Genomic DNA, 18,299 nt, shown 5'->3' on the forward strand with positions numbered 1-18,299 from the left:
CTTTATACCTATGAAGGCTATAAAGAATACTATAACCCAACCATATATGCCCCAACCAGCTTAATATAGCTGACACTCCCTGGGGGCCCTCCTGTGTAGGAGCAAGGGTCACTTCAGAGTTTCGGTTTTCACAGTGAAATCCAAAAGCACCGAAGATACGGAAGTGATGGTTTGGAAAGAACATTGCTGAACAAGGAGATTGCCAGATTCTTATCTACAGATTCCAGTGTGAGAAAGATGGAAAAATGAATCACTCCTTCCTAAGGAAAAAGAGAAGGGGAAATGGCACCTTTGGGAATGAATCAGGTTTCAGTTGAGGCTGGAAAATAGCAGAAATCTCAGCAGGTTATGGGTAAAGGGCAGTTTATTGTGGAGTGAGGTTTTCAGAGGGCACGAGGGAGAGATCTGAGAGGCGCAGGAAAAGTAGGAGGCTGGGTCAAGGGAGGAGCATCACAGAGTATGTGAGAAGTTGAGTGTCTTGTTCACAGAGTAAAATGCCAGTTTTGCTGAGATGTGAAGATGAAAAAGAACAGCTCGGGACTTTCAAGGATGACCTGTCAGGGAGTTTGAGTGCATTCATTTGTGTCTTAGGGGAGATTCTACTACAGGCAGCTGCTTAGCCAAAGGTTTAGGTGCAAATGACTTATTAAGATAGTCCTCCCAGCAGAAATCAGTTAGGGAGTTGGGTAGCCAGCGTGGTAGGTGGGATGAGAACATAACCCAGGTGAGTCAATGACAAGAATCCAGGTATATGGCTGATTGGCTTGGTTCTGCAGTGGTAGCCAAAAGGGAGGGTCTGATACTTACTGGGGAAAATGACTACTCAGGTCCTAGCAGTGATGGTAAGTTCTGTGGAGTATGTGAGTCAAGGTAATCTGAAGGGGCACACAAAATTTGGGTCCAACACATGTGCTAAATCACATTTATAGATCTTTCTAATATTAAACCTTTGGATTCCTGGAGAAAACCCAACTTGGTCACTGTGCCAGCCATGAAAATATAGGGCCCGGATCACCTACTGTACGGAGTATCATTGATTGACAGCCCCAGTTGCTGCCCTCTGAAGGAAACACCGCCTTTGTGTTCTGTCCACGCTTACCTCGGGCCAGACTGATCTCACCAGATGCTCGGCCACTGTTTACTCAGCCAGTGATGGAGCACCGTGGCAATACTAACGCAGACTCATTCCTGAGGGCACGGGGGTCCTCTAATGGGTGACTGGCCTAAGGGCTCCCCAGTGGCCTTGTCAAAGCTTTCTTAGAACTGCACTGCAGTCTGAGGGTCTTTTTATTCCGTTTCCTCCTTCACTCCTTCCAAGTCACCGTCTGAAAGTTCTGCTGCCTTCTGTTTCCTCACCTTTACCCTTTGTAAGAGTTTCCCTCAATAAACCTCTTGTCTGTGTTATCTCGTCATGCTGTCTGCTTGTTAGAGGACACGTGATTAGCACAGTCATGGTCTATTACCTGTTTAAACATTGTTAGATCTGGTGCACTAACATTTTGTCTGGATTTCCCTGTCTATTTTCACGAGGGAAATAGGTTGCTTATTTTTTCTCCTCATGCTGCCTGGTTTTAATACCAAGGTGATACTGTCCTTGAAGTTCGGTTGAGTTCATCTGGAAAGCCATCTGGGCCTGCTGTGTGTGTGTGAGTGAGAGGGAGAGAGGGGAAGGGTTTATTATCCAGTTTCTTTAATGATTGTAGGATTCTTTAAGCTTTCTGTTTGGGGGTGGGGGGCAATTTTGCAAAGGAAAGATTTCTAGGAAATTGTTTTCAAATCCATTTGCAGAAAGTTGCTGATATTTTCAAATTTCAGCCTTATTTGTAGTTATGCCACCTTTTTTATAATAATTTTCTCCTTTAATTTTGCCAGAAGTTTGTCTATTGTTAATTTTTAGTCTTATCAGTTTTTGACTACCCTTTTCAATTTTATATATATATTCTATTTCATTTATTTCCACTATTAAGTTTGTTCTTTTGTTATTTTTCCAACTTCTTAGATTTTATGGTTATTTCATAAATTTTCAGCATTTATTCATTTTTAATGTTTTTATGACTATATAAATGTCCCTTAAAGGACTGCTTTCACTACACTCCACATATTTGTATATGTTGTATTCTTTTTTATTTGGTTGTAATTAAAATTTTGCTTTGGAATAATTTTAGAGTTACAGAAAAGTTGCAAGAATATTGGAGTTCTTGTTTACTTTCACCCAGCTTTCCCATTAACATCTTATATAGCCATGGTTCATTTGTCAAAACTAAGAAACTGGCAATGATAAAATGCTATTAACTAAACTACAAATTTTATTTGAATTTTACCAGTTTTCTGCTACTTTTTTTTTGTTTGTTTGTTTTTTGAAGTACAGTCAATTACAATAAGTCAATTTCTGGTGAACAGCACAACATCCCAGTCATTCATATACAACCTTTTTTTTTCTATTCCATCCAACCAAGAATTCCATGTTGCATTTAATAGTTATATCTCCTTAATCTTCTCTAATATGCGGCAGTTTCTCTCTCTCTTTGTTTTTGTGACCATGATAGTTTTGAGGTGTAATGGTCAGATAATTTGTTGACTGTTTCTCAGTGTGGTTTTCTGTTGTTTCTCTCCTGGTAAGACTGGGGTTAGTGGGTTTTGTGGCAGAACACTGTACGAGTGAAGTGCCCTTCTTATCATATGGGTGGGGAGACATGCTATAATGTTAACCTTGATCACCTGGTTAAGATGATGTCTGCCCAGGTTTTCCCACTGTAAAGTTACTATTTTCCCCCTTTTCATACTCTACTTGTTGCAAGTGAATAGCTAAGTCCAGCTCACACTCAAAGGGTGATGAATTAAGCTCCACCTCCTGGGGGAGGGTAGTATGTACTATATATTCTTCAGAATTCTTTGGTAAGGAAAAATGTTATTTATTCAACCGTTTATGTCAGTATGGACACATGGATTTTTAAAAATTTAGGGGGTTATAATCCAATATTATAATTTATTTTGCTGCTTAAAATTTCCATCTTTGGCCATTAGGGGCTCCTTGAGGTCCTTTGATATACCCCAACATTTCTTTTAATTAGCACTTTCTTTCCCCTCTCCATCGCCCCAATTTGTTTTCCTTAGACCATTCATATTTACCTGTAATGGAACAAATATATTTTTCTAGAGAAAAATTCTAGGCTAAATTAATAAAATATATTATTTTATCCCCAGTTTTGATACTTATTTATAAGAAAAAAGTCTTATATAGATAAAAAACAGTTAGATATATTCTAAATTGCTTTCAGGTGAAAAATACTTGAAGCATGCAAAATTCGACAAAAGTGTCAGTTAATATATTTGTGTTATTTTCATCAATCATATTCTGCTGGAGTTAATGGCATATTGTTCCCTTCATACTTGTTGGAAGAAATCAGCTGGCTTAATTGTTAAATTTTTTGAAATTTCTTGGCAAGCCAGAGTAATTCATTTGGATTATCAAGAGAAATTTTATAGTATAATGGTCCAAATTCTGATTCTCAAAAGTTGTTAATCACTGGAAATTAACTGCATCCCACATCCATATTGGCAGTGAGAATGAATTTGCTTGTGTGTTATGTTTATAGATTTGATTTCCCATCTCAGCAGATACAGAACAGGAATCCCCTTTGGTGCATCTCAAGACTGATTGGAAAGCTTAAGAGGCCATTTAAAATTGGGATTTGGGGAAGATGTGAGTATATTTGGTATATTTTATCATGAATATTTGACTCTGTCATTTACCCCAGTATATAAGTATTATAAACTGTTTTAGTGCAACATTTAACAGACACATTCAGTCATTTTTTAAATAAATGGGGTTTTGGCAACTGTGTGCTAAACGCCCACACGCTAATCCTATTTCTTGTGTAAGATTTTACCATTCATCAAAATGCACTGTGAATTCAATAGAGAGTTAGAGCTTATAGATCTTCCAGATCTTGTCTTAAAGAGTTACAGGGTTGAGAACATTTACAAAATTCTATTATTTATTTTCTTTAGTTTACTACATGGAAACAAGTGTGTGTATCTGCATATAGTATATATACTTGGAAAATTGCTCCACTGGTAGCAAACCTGTATTTTTTTTTCTCCAGCTATTTGATTTGCAGGTGGTGGAGAACAAAACCTGGGAGGCTTGTCTGTCTGTATTTTCTAATAAGCCTGTAATCACTTTGTTAAGCCCCTAGGGGCAGTCTTTGCCTAAACTGTCTCTTGAGTGGTTCCAGGTACTGACACAAATTGACAAGTAATTAAAGACAAATGTAAATGTGCCCACTAAATTTGGACCTGTGGTTAATGCTTAATTATGTTATTTAGTGCATGGTAAAACACTTCAGATGATGACTAACAGTTTGAAAATATCAAGTAATATCAAATATCAAGGATGATTTATCCAGACGTATGAAGGGGAAAATGGAAGTTCAAGCAAAGGGAAGGTCCTGCCAAGTCAATCTGTGCCAAAATTACTAACAAACTGAAACTCAGTTCTTAATGTTACTTTCAGAATCCTCCAACTTTTTCTTACCACTTTTCCTAGATTTAATCTGAGGTTGGGAATAGGCATCAGGAGGGACTGAAGCTTTCAGAGTTGGTCTCTTCCAACTAGGGACCAAGCTAGAGCAACACCACCTGGTCTACATTTGATTTCATTGGCTTTAAGACCTGGCATGAATTTTATTTCTTCTAGGTTCATCTAAAGAGATGTGTAAGACCACAAATTAGTTGACTCTGTATAACAGCAGAGAAAATGGGTGACACGCAGTGGTTTTGGTGAGCTTGTACCTCACAGGTTATGAAGAGAAGGGTGCAGGTGTACTCTAGTGACTGTGTCCATCATCTGCCTGATGGTCCTGTTCTCCTTCTGTCCTTCCCTTACTCTGCTGTGCATCACAAGGAGCTACATTTCCATAGCCCCCTTTCCCTCCGGCTTCTGGTAGGTCTGACCTCTAGGAAGCACAGGCAGAGAACTGGAGGGCTGGAGGGGAGAAGCCAGACTACTGCCCCACATCCTCACTTCCTGGAATGTCTCCTCTGCATCACCTCAGGGTTCTAGCCCCCTACACCTGTGACTGCTAACACCACCTCTCATTGTCCCTCCAGCCCAGGGGCTGTTGCAGCTTCTTGTCATTGCTAATCACTGCATTGCCTCACTCATTCCTGTCGCTTCCCATCTCTCCCATCACCCAATTTCCTGTAATTAATTTCTTCTTGCTGTTTCCTGGCTGGACCTTGTAGACTACTAGCTATGTCACTGGACAGGTGTCAATAAGAGTAGTAGTCCCTGTTGATGTCCTGCTCAGATCCTGTTTGCTGGGCAGGTGCACCCCACCCTCTGCTGTTACGAATGTTGGCCTCCAATGGCTTGTGGATGCACCCTTCTCTAGAGAAGTGCGCTTGCCCAGGGATGCCTGGGAAGCTGTGCTGTCCCATCTGGGATGGCCCATGGCCAATGACTGACTGATTTGAGGATACAAAATATTGACCCCTTACCTCAAGGATGAATAAGACTGTAGTGCCATTTGTTAGAGACCAGACTTAGCCAAGCTCATCTTCACCTGGCTTCTTTCCCTTCTCTGCCCTGTTTCCCTCACTTCCTTACAGCTTTCTCTTGAAGGTATACTGTTAAAAAATCAGCTGCACAAGAATTCTCATCTCTGGCCATACTTCCAGGGAGCCTGACCTAAGAAAGTATATTTCCTAGGAGAAATGGAGAAAATCAGTTAATCTTGTGAGATAGTTAAGTGGAAGTTGTAAACAGAGCTTCAAGTACAGTTCCTAACAGGGTCGTGATGGTGAGAATGAAAAAGCAGCAGCTGGAGGATTCTTGGAGGGCTCTCTGCAGTTGTTGTAGAACTCAGAAATTTTGATATGTAGAAAAATAGTGCCTTGCAAAATTAAGAAGGTTTAGAAAGGCTAGATGTTATGGTAAAAAGATGATATCATACTTTTGACTAGGTGAGTGCAGAGTCCCGAGTTTTAAGAGTAAAAATACCTGGAGGTGATTACAAATGCAAGTCTGGTCTAAGACTAGATGTATAAACTCTGAGAGACAATTATATAAAGGCCATTTTTTCTCAGATTTGAATAATACTTAATTCTCTTTTTTGGGAAAATTCTTGTATCCCCTCGTATGACATAAATGATTTTTAGCACAAAATTATTATTTTTTGAGCTACTGGTGACCTTTCCATGAGGCATGTCATTTGGTCTTCAGTTGATGAAAACATGTCTGCTCCTGTCCTTTTTAACATGAGGCAAAATGGTCCAGCTTCATGCCGAACCAAAGCAACATTAACGCTGAAACTGTGTAGCAGCGTTTTAAAGTGATCATCCAGGAGACCAAAAATATGGGTCATTTTATCACAGAAATGAAAATAAAGTTCCTCAGTGATGTTTAAATCAGGAAGGATACATCCTTGGACCATTTGAGGATGAAACTTTTAGAGCGACCATCTCAGGCTCTGATTTCAGGGACACGCAGGCTACAGCAAAGACTGGTTTAGACAGGAGGTAAGACCACAGTTCAGGGGGACTAAGACCAGGAACGAAAGAAAAACGGTCGGCACAGCCATGCATTATTGATTAGGTCACCATCTCCAGGGGCTGAGTTTAGTCTTTTGGGACCTTTTGAGGAATGTTAGGAAATGTGCTTCGGAACTGTCAGCATTTCTCTATCCCTTCCAGTCCTCCGGCGGGCCTGCCTCCTCCCTAGCTCTGGACTGCATGTGCATGGGGAAGCGCAGTGTGAGGTTTCCTGGGCTCCCTCTCTTCCTGCTTGAGAACTTCTAGGCGCTGGTATGGTCTTGGGGCAGGGTGCTCTGGGCTGCACCTGCAGTCAGCCGGCCGAAGCCTTTGCAGAGCTGCTTGCTGCAGTATGGACGAATAAGAGCTTTACTAAGTCGCGCCTGACAGATGTCCATACAGGCTACTACCTGGAGGGTGACAAGACCTGATCTAGAGTAAGGTCTGGCTCTGCCACATAGAAATTAATCTCTGTGACCTTAGGCAAGTTAGTCCTAAATTACTAATGTGAATATTAAGGCTGATGGTGTTTTGGAACTGACCTCCCATTATACCCACTTGCAGAGTTAAAATGACTTCATGAGGGCCCTCACTTTGCTCCCCAGACCCCTCAACTAAATTCTCTTTAATTTTCAAAGATAGTATTTTTGAGGGATTGAGGATGGCTTCACAGAGGAGGTGTCACTTTCTCTTCTGCATGTGCACTGTCCCCAGCGGAAGTCTAGCACACGCCATGTGTGGTGTCATTGCATATCCCTTTCTGCTGGACTGGACTGTGGGACACAGATCGATTTTTGTCTTTGTGCCCACAACACTGGCAAGTTGCTTATCAAGCTGTTGTACTGACGAATACTATTAGTACAGTTAATACTAACTGTTGTACTAACAGAGAAAGAAATTAAGAGACAAAAAAGGTAGAGGAGGGAGGGGGCAGGGTGGCAACCATTGAACTTGTACTCCATATTCTTGTGAGCACCTACTCTTTTGTTACCGTGAGCAAAGCAGATCTATGGTCCAGGACCGTCTCTCTGAAAGAAAGTTTTCTCCACTCTTACATCCTCAGACTTGCCTTTTGCCATTTTGTGGATTTCTTCTTCTTTTGAATCTATTCTTGAAAGTTGTGGCTTCTCAATTTTTTAAATATGACAAGAACATTGCTTGGAGTGAGGAAGGTTGGCATGAGAAAGGGAGGAGCTTGTCTTGGCCTCAGATTTCTTCGGGACCAAAGCTCTTGTCTCCATGACTCCTGCAACTTCCTCCTGTTGTTAAGATAAGTTAGAAAGACAATGGAAGATAAGGGGAAGGAGGTAGAGTGTGAAAAAAATATTTGTGTACCTACCGTGGAGCTGGGTATTTTACTTCATCAAATCGTCCTGGGGACTAAAGAGACTATTTGTACCCACTGCTACCCCAAACATCGGTTTTACAGGTGAAGCAAGAGCCTAAGGACAGTTGTATTATCGAAGTCCTATAACTAGTAAATTTTGGAGCTGGAAGCAGGCCTAACTCCAGAACCCATTGCTCTCACCTGCCTCCTTCTAAAGCACCTACTGGTATTGACAGCAAGACTCAGGTGTCCCCACTATGAAAGGAGCCTGCCACTCTGAGTTGGGACTTGTCCCCCCTACTCATCTGAATACAAAGACTGATGCTCCTACCAAGAAAGATGCCAGGCTCTGTGCCAAAACTTCTTTTCAGCTCTTCAGAAGAACAAATGCCCTTATTTTCCCAGAAGGGTTGAAATGGTGCTTTTGTACTCACATTAAGCTTTCTTCCAGAGCCTCTTACCCTGTGAAATTAGATTAAATTTAAAGTGGCTCACCGAGTGTGTCCAGGGGTGCATTCTCCAGCCTCCCACCCTCAGAAGGGCCTTGAGATCAGAACCGAGCCCTGGGTGTCTCATACAAATGCTGTGCACACTGAGTGTATTCTGTGGCTCTGGAGACAAGAATGTTGGCAACTGAGAATCCTCAGATATGACGGAGAGAACGTGGCCTCCTGTTACACAGAATGAGGGTGACAGTCCCTTGGAGTTTAAGCTCCGAGCACGTGTCAGTGTGCCGCCTCAGAGCTGTTACCCTCCCCCTGTCCACTTGACTCCTCTTCAGTTCATCCTCCCCATGGGTCAGCATTTCCCGTGGAGGCTGCAGGTACAGAGGAACATTTAGTCCTCACCACTTGCCACCCTCTGTGTGGTTGTGGGCAAGTCTGTTAGCTTCTGCTACGGTCTTGTTTGGGTTTTTTAATTTAATTTAATTTTTTTTTTTTTTTTTAGTGGGGGGGTAGTTAGGTTTATTTATTTATTTACTTAAATGGCGATGCTGGGGATTGAACCCAGGACCTCGGGCATGCTAGGCACACACTCTACCACTGAGCTATACCCTCCTCCCTTGCTACGGTTCATCTGTCATGTGAGAGGACAAGGCTGGCCAGCAGTCCAAGAAGCTTTCTGCTTCGAGGATTCTAATCTGACTGGGTAGGCGAGTTGTTAGATCGACACAGGTGATTTATCTTATGGTGAAAACTTTCTCTTCTGGAAACTCAGGGAGCTTTCCTTTGAGATAATAAAGTTCTGTCAGACACTGCAGGTGATATATGCCTTACACGAGTAATTACACCAATCAGGGATTACTAACCTGTGTATATTTTGGGTTAAATCTTTTTTCTTGGAAAACAATGCATAATTAGAATATGAATCGCTATTTGGCTCAGTTTTAAGTACTATTTACCAAACTAGAGGTGGCTAGTCTGATCATTCTGAATGTTAAAAGCAGGCCTACAGAAGCTTGTTTTCACCGGAGTAAAGAGTCTTGATGCTTCTTTAAGTTCTTTGGAAAGTACGTCAGCAGGCAGCTGGCTTTTCTTGATGTTTTCAAAGGGCATATAATAAGCATAAATAGGAATATGTGTGGTGGTTTTCTTAAAGTTGTTTGTATTTAAGTGAGAATGGTATACCTTGCATTTTCTTTTCTCTTGATTTTCAAATATCTGTCTGTCCCTTAAAACTACCTCCATTCAAAAGCCTGATCTATTTGTGTGGTTTGCATGTGGTTGATGTTTATTTGAGTAATCTAAGGTAGCAGAAGAGGAATATATTTAATCATCTAACCTTTACAATAAGGAACATTTGAAATGTCAGCATTTTATTTTGGGAACAGGTGAGCTATTGCACTATAAGGCCTTTATTTATTTATTTACACCCTGCATCTTTCTGAAAAGGAATTTGAAACAGCTTAGAACAGCTTATAATAAAGGGTAAAATAATATGAAAAAAAATATGAAAGAGGAAACAGTAAATATTCCAGCCAGAAGGGTCAACATAGTTGCTGTGATGGAATATAAACCTGTGTCTAAGATCCCTAGAAACCCAGCAAAGTGGGAAACGATTATATAATCTTTAATATTTGAGAGATGGAAACAGGTTCTTCTGGTTCAAAACTCAGGGCTCTAATAGAGCATATGATATAAGGGATGTTGGTTTAATCCATTCAACAAATACTTAAGCACCTGTCATGTAGCCAGATCTTTGTCAGTTGCTGGAGGCAACACTGCGTACGTATGAGTGTTCTCAGGAAGCTCACGGTCTAGAGGTGCGATCAAACCTATTGATATATAACCAATTATACTTTTCTTTTGTATCAATTAGTGAAATAGTAACAATTCTTAAATTCGCTTAGACGTCTCTGGCTTAGACGTCTTCCCTGACTGTGAGACCTGAAAGATGGGTAAGCCTCGTCCAGGTGAAGAGAATAGAAGGAGAAGGTTGGATGGGCTGGAGAACCCAAGGAGAGCCAGTGTGCCTGCAGGAGAGCAGGACAGAGGAGACTGTGAAGGCAGCTGGTGGCAGTCACATCAGCAGTTCCCTAATGCACTGATTCAGCTTTACTTTATCAAAGCAAAGATGTGGGTCTAAGTAGACAGCATTTATTTCTGGTGAAATATTGGCCTTTTATTTTAAAATTACTATGCTCAGTAAATTATATACTTTAAGTCTCCTGGTTTCTTTCAAATAAAACTTGGCAACTCTGCATCAGTTCCCCCAAAAAACCCCTTAAACTTAAAAGAAAATTGCTCTGTGAAATCCAAAAAGCAGGGAAACATGGTCTGCATAGGACCCTCAAAAAATATGGCTGGAAAGACATCTGTAAGGATGAAAAGGTTTACAGTTGAAGCATGATTTAGTGATAGGATTTCCTCACGGGACTAAGGTAATGTCTTCTAAGCACATAAACCCTGGCTGCCCTGGGCAGTTATTCAGATTAAACAGTGTACTAGGGCACCCGGGTCATGGCATGAGTGGAGACTGAAATTTAGTCCTTGTTCCTCTTGTCAAATCATGTACCCTGGTTTAGGGTGGGATCTGCCTGGAAGAAAGGGAGCCTTTTATTTTTTATAGAAAGACACTGTGGTCACTGGTAGCAAACATCATCTTCCCGTGGTCTAGTCTGATTCAAGCATAGAACTTAACAAGCCTGTAGGAGTGTGCATGGAGTGCAGTGAGGATCTCTGTGACATTCATTCAGCCAGGTATTTTTTTAATGTATACAACTGTTCTCCAGTACCTTCTAGTATGGGTCTAAAGTGCTAGCTGCTGCTGATTAATGATGGATCTAATATTTCATAAATTAAGCTGGTAAGTGGAAAGATGAGTAGCAGAAAGGAAAGAAGGGGGTGTCTTCATGTCCCGGTCATTGACACAGGTACCTTCTTATTTTACATAAATAGCGCATAAGTTTACCAAAAGGATTCTGATGAGTCATGTCCTCGAGAGGGTAAGGTAGTCTGTGATCTGGGGAGATTGTTTCTTGAGAACAAGTATTAGCTTTAACTATAGTCAATTTTGAATTTAGTTCTTATTGGAGCATTATCTTTCTTAAGCCCTCATTATAAAGCAAAGTAGAGATGGTTCTGGTTCAGAGATTTTCAGAGAGGGTGTAGCTAGTGGTCATCAGTAGCCATGGGGAAAAAAAAAATCTTAACTAAAAGGTCTCCCGTTACTAACATGGTCTGTTAAATGTGCCTCGCAGGATGAATTAGCTGAAAAATGCATCCATAGGTTACAGGGTAAACTGACCTGTTCTGTGGAGTTCTGTTATAATTGACCAATTATGTTGGAGACTGTGCTGAAAACAATGACTTTACTTAGCTAATGTTCAGCCTAATTGCTGGAAATAAGTAATTACTCAAATCATTTTTCCTACCATCTTTTCTTCTTATATGATACTAATTCATGGTCATTGTAGAAAAATTAGAAAATACAGATAAGAAAAAAAATCATTCATAACCCTTTCCTGTAAAGAGACAATACTAGCATTTTATTCATGCTGTCAGATGTTTTCCACTCATGTATATTTTGTCTGTGCGTATTTTTAACTAAGATGTCAGTTGTGGTGACCCTGCCTCTTATGATCTTCCTCAGATCGGCCTGTAATACCCACTGCCCCCCATCCCAGTCATGTGGGAAGTTTAGTGCGTGTCCTGAGCTTTCTGGAATTGCTCAGGGACTTTGTCAACCTAGGTTATCATTTCTTACTTCATCTTGTAGATGTTTCCCTATTTCCACTTGGCAAACAACTACTTTTCCTCATTCTCCAAAAACACATACACTGTCATTCACAAGGCAGCATAAAATCCTTTTGTCTCTGAACACCGTATTACTTTGCTCTTTCTCCATTCCTTCGCTCTTCTTCATGTCTCCCACACCACAAATTCCTGTTTATTTCTTATTCCCAATGCCTTTGGAAAAGGCCTTGATAAGACCGTTGCATAGGGGACATAGGACCCGAGGACCTGAATGGAAAGGTGGCAAAGTTCCTGAAAGAATTCTAGTGATATCTAATAAAATACTTTAAAAAAATCCTATCATACAAGTAATTGACTTTAAAACAAAGAATATTCTCACTGAAACCATGCACACGTTTAACTATATTGTTGAGAATAGATTTCATCAAATTTGGCCTCTTTATAGCCATTGGATTATTTTTCCTCATTATCTGTTGTTTCCAGTGATTATTGGTGAGGGCACTCCCAGTCTGTCTTCTAGATGCTTTGTCTCTGTGTGAATTCTGCCACACATACTTTGGGAGCCATGGACATACTCAGGTCTCCTGCTAGGGGGAGCGCAATTGACTGGCAGTGCCCGCGGCTGCACCCCTGGGTCTATTACCACATTTGTACGGATGTCATGCTTCCTGTGGCTGCTCCCTGTCACTGAGCACGGTTGGGGGTATTAATGCAGGCCCTTGCTGCAGCACGAGTGACTCTCCAGATGGGTGACTTGCATAAGAACTCCCCGTCAGACTGGTTATTACTTCCTGGAACCCCACTGTAATCTAAAAGTCTTCCCATGCACTCCTCCTCTGTCTTCTTCACAAGTGTCAGAGCCTCTTCGTAGTCTGATGGTCTTCTCTGGTTTCTCCAGCTCTCTTCTCTTTTCCTTCGTGGGTATTCCCCCCAATAAACCTACTGTAATAATCCTCTCTTGGCGTCTCCTTCTCAGAAGTACCCAAAATAATGCAGACATTCAGCAAGTGACCAGAAGAGTCAGAAGACCTGTTCATGCAAGTTTGGTGAAGTACTGGAGCTCCTGCCCAGGGGTCAGAGTTCCTTGCCTGATGAGTTGATTAGATGCAGACACTGAAGTGTTCTAGTGCTAACTGCTTTGTAGGTGCAGGCTTCTGTTATACTTCTGTTTATGCAAGAGCAGAGATGCCTGTACTTTTCACTAATGAATAAATATTTTTAGCATCTCTTATGCTAGTTAGCAAACCCTTCAGTGCTGATGGAGTTGTCATTGAAGCACTTGCACAGATGCTTGGAATGCATGCACTGAGCAGGTTTCCTCCAATATTAACTAACCATCGGTGGGGGGTAGGTTAAAACCAGTGCACACACATATTGTATGGTCCATGGTTAAGTGTAATGTGAACTTTACCCATGTTAGTGTGTCAGTAAATTCATCATATCTAATGACTATGTAATGGTCAATGGCATGAATATTCCACTTATTTTAATCAATTCTACAAGAGTGGGTGTTTTTAGTTCCTAATTTTTAACTGTTTCCGATTTAGTAAAAAGTTTGTGTATACTTTGGGCATTGTCCTGCTATTCATAGAATAGCTTTTAGAAGTAGAATTACAAAGTTTTAAGGTTTTGCTGTTCATTGCCAAAAAAATCCAGGAAGTTTGTTCCAGTTTACAGTCCAACGATTACTGTATGAGTAGACGTATTTCTTTACCCTTTATTTTCTGCATGTGAAATTATGTGTAAAATGTAAATGTTTAATCCAAAAAACAAGTTTAAAAAACCCTTTGAATCCTCCACCCAGATTACAAACTAGAATTTAAAATCCTCCTGTGTTTATTGCTTCAAAACATTCCTCTCCATGCCGCCCTTCCCTACAGGGTGACAAGTAAAAAGCTGGTTGTGTGAGGGACTCCAAGACAAGATGAACTCAGTAGTCGCAGGGTTTTAGGCTTCTGCTTCCTGGGAATTTACAAGAGAACCTTCCGATGTATTCAGTGGGAGAAGGCCATGCATGAGTTCTGGGAAATCTGAGGCTCACCACAGTCTACAAATCTGTAAGAGTTGCAGTGTGAAGCAGGTACTAAGTATCTGATCTGCAGGAGTGAGGAGAATCACCCTGGGTTTCTTGCTTCTAAGCTCACCATGGCCTTGTTTCAGCTCTCAGAACTAAATCAAAGCAGGAAACTTCAGTGGGATGAAATATATGTCCACAGTCAATGTTGGCAGCAAGACCTGGAGGAAAGAGCAGGAAACTTACCAGCAAATTGCCAAGATCACCACATTTTTATCGGGACCAGATTCTCCAGGGCATTCATCCAGATGTTTGTTTAAAAAAAAAAATACACCAAAGCAGTAGGGATCATAGTCCTACATCCTACAGCATGTCTAATAGACTCTCATTGCCCCAACCTGGTCTAGTCTCCAGCTAGCATCTTGGGAAATCTGTTCACTCTCCTAGCAATTCCTTCATCCCTCTCCTACTTGAAACTCACTTTCTTTCCTGTACCATGTCTTCCTTTTTCTTAGTTTATACTTTCATTTTGTTGGAACACTTTTCCGGTAGCTTCTTGAGAAAGAGAATGGGTAGTAAAAAAATTTTTAAGATCACCATTCTCCCCTCACAAGGTTTGAGAGTTTGGCTATAATTATAGGTTACAAGTCATTTTCCTTTAGGATTCTGGACATAACTCCATTTTCTTCTTGCTTGCAGTGATACTGTTGCAAAATCTAAAGCCATTGTAATTCTTCATCCTTTCTGATCTGCTTTTTCTTCCTGGAAGTTGATAGAATCTTCTTTTCCTCTAGTGTTTTGAAATATATTTGTGCAGGTATTTTCATCTACTACTTCTATTTAGTAAACTTTTTTCAGTAATAGCATTTCACTTTCTATTGTTCTGGGAGAATTTTGCATTTTCTATTTTTTCTGGAAAGTATTGTTGATTTACGATATGTTATCACTTATATGTGGAATCTAAAAAATAAAATAGATGAATGAATATAGCAAAACAGAAAGAGACTCACAGATATAGAGAACAAACTAATGGTTACCAGTGGGGAAAGGGAGTAGGGGAGGGGCGAGTTAAGGGCAGGGAATTAAGGGGTACAAACACCTGGGACATTTTCTTGAGTAATTTTCGTTTGTTTTCTATTTCCTATTTTCTGTTTCCTCTTTTCTCTTTCTCCACCCCCCACAGATTTTCTGGGGCGGTCATCCAATTTTTTTTTCTCCTATTTTCTGCCTCTTTGTCTTTTTGCTCTGCTTTCTAGGAGACGTATCTATCTTATAATGACTTCATTTCTATTAGGTTCTCGGTTCTATGCTCTTTTCTGTTCTCTTAAATTTTTATGGCATCCTGTTCCTCTTTTATAGATGTATCATTTTCTTATTTATCTGAGGATGCTGATACTTTTATTTCATTTGGTTTTGTTGAATTCACCCTCCCCCACTCCTGCATTATTTACTTCAGGATGCTTTTTTATGAAGGAGATCAGTTTTTGTTTTGTTTTTCTTTCATTTCTATCTTCCATGATAGGAGCTTCCCTCAGATATCTGGTAATACCTAAATGTTTGCTTAATATTGAGAATGGGGGCATCTAAAAAGCTCCTCTGAGGCTCTGAGAGCTTGAACTATGGGCCATACTTATCAAGTGAGTTCACTGTAGAGTGATGTAGATTGGGAGTGGGCGGCGGATCTCTGTATTCAGGGATACATTTGATCACTTAGTCCTAACCCTTCTCCTAACTCTAGTCTGGGCCAATATCATTAGTTCAGACATCTTGCTTTTAGTTTCTCCAGAGAACAAGTTTCTGGGTTTTTGTCAGAATTGGGAGGGGCAATCGCTCAGCAGAGTGGAGTAGAGGAGGGAATCTGGAACGTTTAATTTCTTAAATAGTGTACTAGGGTCTGACTCCATTTTTTTTTAATCTTTGACTGCTGAGAGCTTTTAAGGCCTAGTTTATTCCTTTTCCTATGCCCCCTATTTGGGAAAATTGATAAGAAAGCCAGGGAACTCCTTCCTTTGGCACCAGAGGGAAGTTCAAACAACTCCAGTAGTGAATTCTTCCATAGTTCCACCCCCTTACAATGGTAAACACCAGGCCTACTCGCCCTAACTCTCAAGACACTTAAGCCAATTCCAGGCCAGCTTGGGTGCTGTCCTCTCTGCCCAAGACATTTCATGATGTGAGTATTACAGTTTTCTCTTACCTCTTAACATGTGCATGGTGTCATCAATCTAGACATCCCACCTGTTAATCGGGAGGATATCTCAGTGTGCTTGTGCTGCTCTAATAAATTACCAGAGACCAGGTGGTTTAAATAGCAAGTGTTTATTTTTCATGGTTCTGGACGCTGGGAAGTCCAAGAACTAGGTGGCTGGAAGATCCAGAGTCTGGTGAGAACCCACTTCCTGGTTTGTAGATGGCCGTCTTCTCATTGTATCCTTACGTGGTGGAGAGCAGAGAGAGAAGCTAGCTCTCTTCTTGTAAGGACACTAACCCCATCTGGAGGGCCCCATCTCCCAATACCATTTCATTGGGTATTAGACTTTCAACACATGAATTTTGGGGGGACACAAACATGCAGTGCATTATAGAGGGGGCCCAGCCCATCTGCATGGGATAGCTATAAGAAATAGCTTTCAAGAAGATTTCCTTACCTTAGCCTTTCTTTTACTACCAGTCCCAAAGACAGTTCCTGTGCCTTTGAGCACATTGTGGTATCACTTGGCTGGCTCTCACACATTTCCAGTACCAGCTAGAGATTAGGTTTCTTGAGTCTATTAAGTTAGCTACTTCTTGCCCATATTTCTCCAGCTTCCAAAATTTTGCTGACTTTTTTCCCTCTTCTGTTTTTCTGATTTGTATCATTCTCTCTTAAAAAAAAAAAATTCATTCCCTAAATTTTTATTGACTTAAAATAAAAAACAAGATCAGAAACATGTTCAGCTGCTATTTTAACCCAGAAATCCTGAATGGCTCATTTCTTCAGACCTTGTAGACAATAGGTGCTATCCTTTCATTTGTTGCTAAATTCCTGAAATGTATACTACATTTAGTTACAATTGCTCTAACAACACAGATTATCCATATTGTTGGATTCTAATCTGGTCCTCTGTTCATATGACTGAAAGCCTAAAGTACAATTTCATAATTTATGGCAGATTTGTAAATTCAGCCTTTCAGTTAACCCTAAGTTTGCTTCCTATTTTTGGTAGCACACCATTATAATTCAGACGAAAGTCTTCTACCAACATTCTCGAAACAAGTTGAAACGAAAATGAATTATCTATACCTATCTCTGCTCCATTTGTGTGAGAGAAATGGAAAGATAATCAGTTCATGGCTGTTGTTTAAAATGAAAGCCACTTTTCTTCTCTTCTTGATTGTAAAAATTTGACCCATCTTTTGAACAAATTTTGCAATGATTTAAAATTTTTCTAGATTTTATACATTGTAGATTTAAGTTAAGATTTCAAAATGCTGTTGTTAATTTGAAAATAATGATCTCATCAAATGGTAAGCCTATTTTGGCTTCAAATTTGATTGATAGATTTGAAAATTTTTATTATTTTAAAAATTAAAGTTATGTTCTCAGTAAAAGCATATAGATGAAAATTAGCCCTTTTCTTCCACAAACTTTAGCAGAGTCCTAGTTTCCCCTCTTAGAGGCAGCAGGCCATATTAAATTTACTATGTATGTCTTGAATGTAAGCATGTATATAAGCCTGTGAGCTTTTTTACACTAACAAGATCACACTATGTATGCTGTTCCAAACCTTGTTTTATTTAACCATGTATTTCTGAAGATTACACCATATCGGCACATTCAGATATCCCTTATACATTTATTATTTCTCATGGAAATAGAATAAATACAGGGAAGTACACAAAATACATATAGTTGAATGAATCAGCACAAAACAAAAGCCCATCAGGTAACCACCACCTGGCTAGCCAAGCAATGAGACATTCCTAACCCTTCACGTCCCCTCCAAGTTACTACCACCTGTCTCTCCCTTAAAGGAAACCTCTTCTGAACTTTTACGGTACCCTTTTCTTGCTTTTCTTTAGTTTTACTACCTAAGTATAAATCCTTAAACCTAATGGTTTAGTTTTTCCTGTTTAGAATTTTTTTGCCTGGGTTAGAATTTCAGGCAATTGAAATCATGCAAATTTAGTGATGATTTAAAATTCTTGGTTGTACGTGAGTTGTTTCGTGTCTGGCTTGCTTCATGCT

The 18,299-nt window shown here is 40.2% G+C and overlaps 1 protein-coding gene across 17 annotated transcripts in view; it reads left to right on the forward strand.

Annotated features, from left to right (window-relative positions):
- Window positions 1-18,299, forward strand: part of HHLA2 (HHLA2 member of B7 family) — a 72,357-nt gene that overhangs the window by 9,276 nt on the left and 44,782 nt on the right. For 6 of the 17 annotated variants that reach the window (XM_074362968.1, XM_074363042.1, XM_074363048.1 and 3 more), the window contains exons 1-2: window positions 1,498-1,646; window positions 3,616-3,703. The exons of 2 other annotated variants lie outside the window; for them this stretch is intronic. The gene's annotated coding sequence lies outside the window, so the exon portion shown is untranslated. Of the gene's footprint in view, window positions 1-1,492; window positions 1,647-3,596; window positions 3,704-18,299 lie in introns of those variants that run through there. 9 more of the 17 variants (XM_074362993.1, XM_074363064.1, XM_074363023.1 and 6 more) reach the window with 6 other exon arrangements.

This window comes from Camelus bactrianus, chromosome 1 (genome assembly GCF_048773025.1).
Source record: "Camelus bactrianus isolate YW-2024 breed Bactrian camel chromosome 1, ASM4877302v1, whole genome shotgun sequence".
NCBI lineage: Eukaryota > Metazoa > Chordata > Mammalia > Artiodactyla > Camelidae > Camelus > Camelus bactrianus.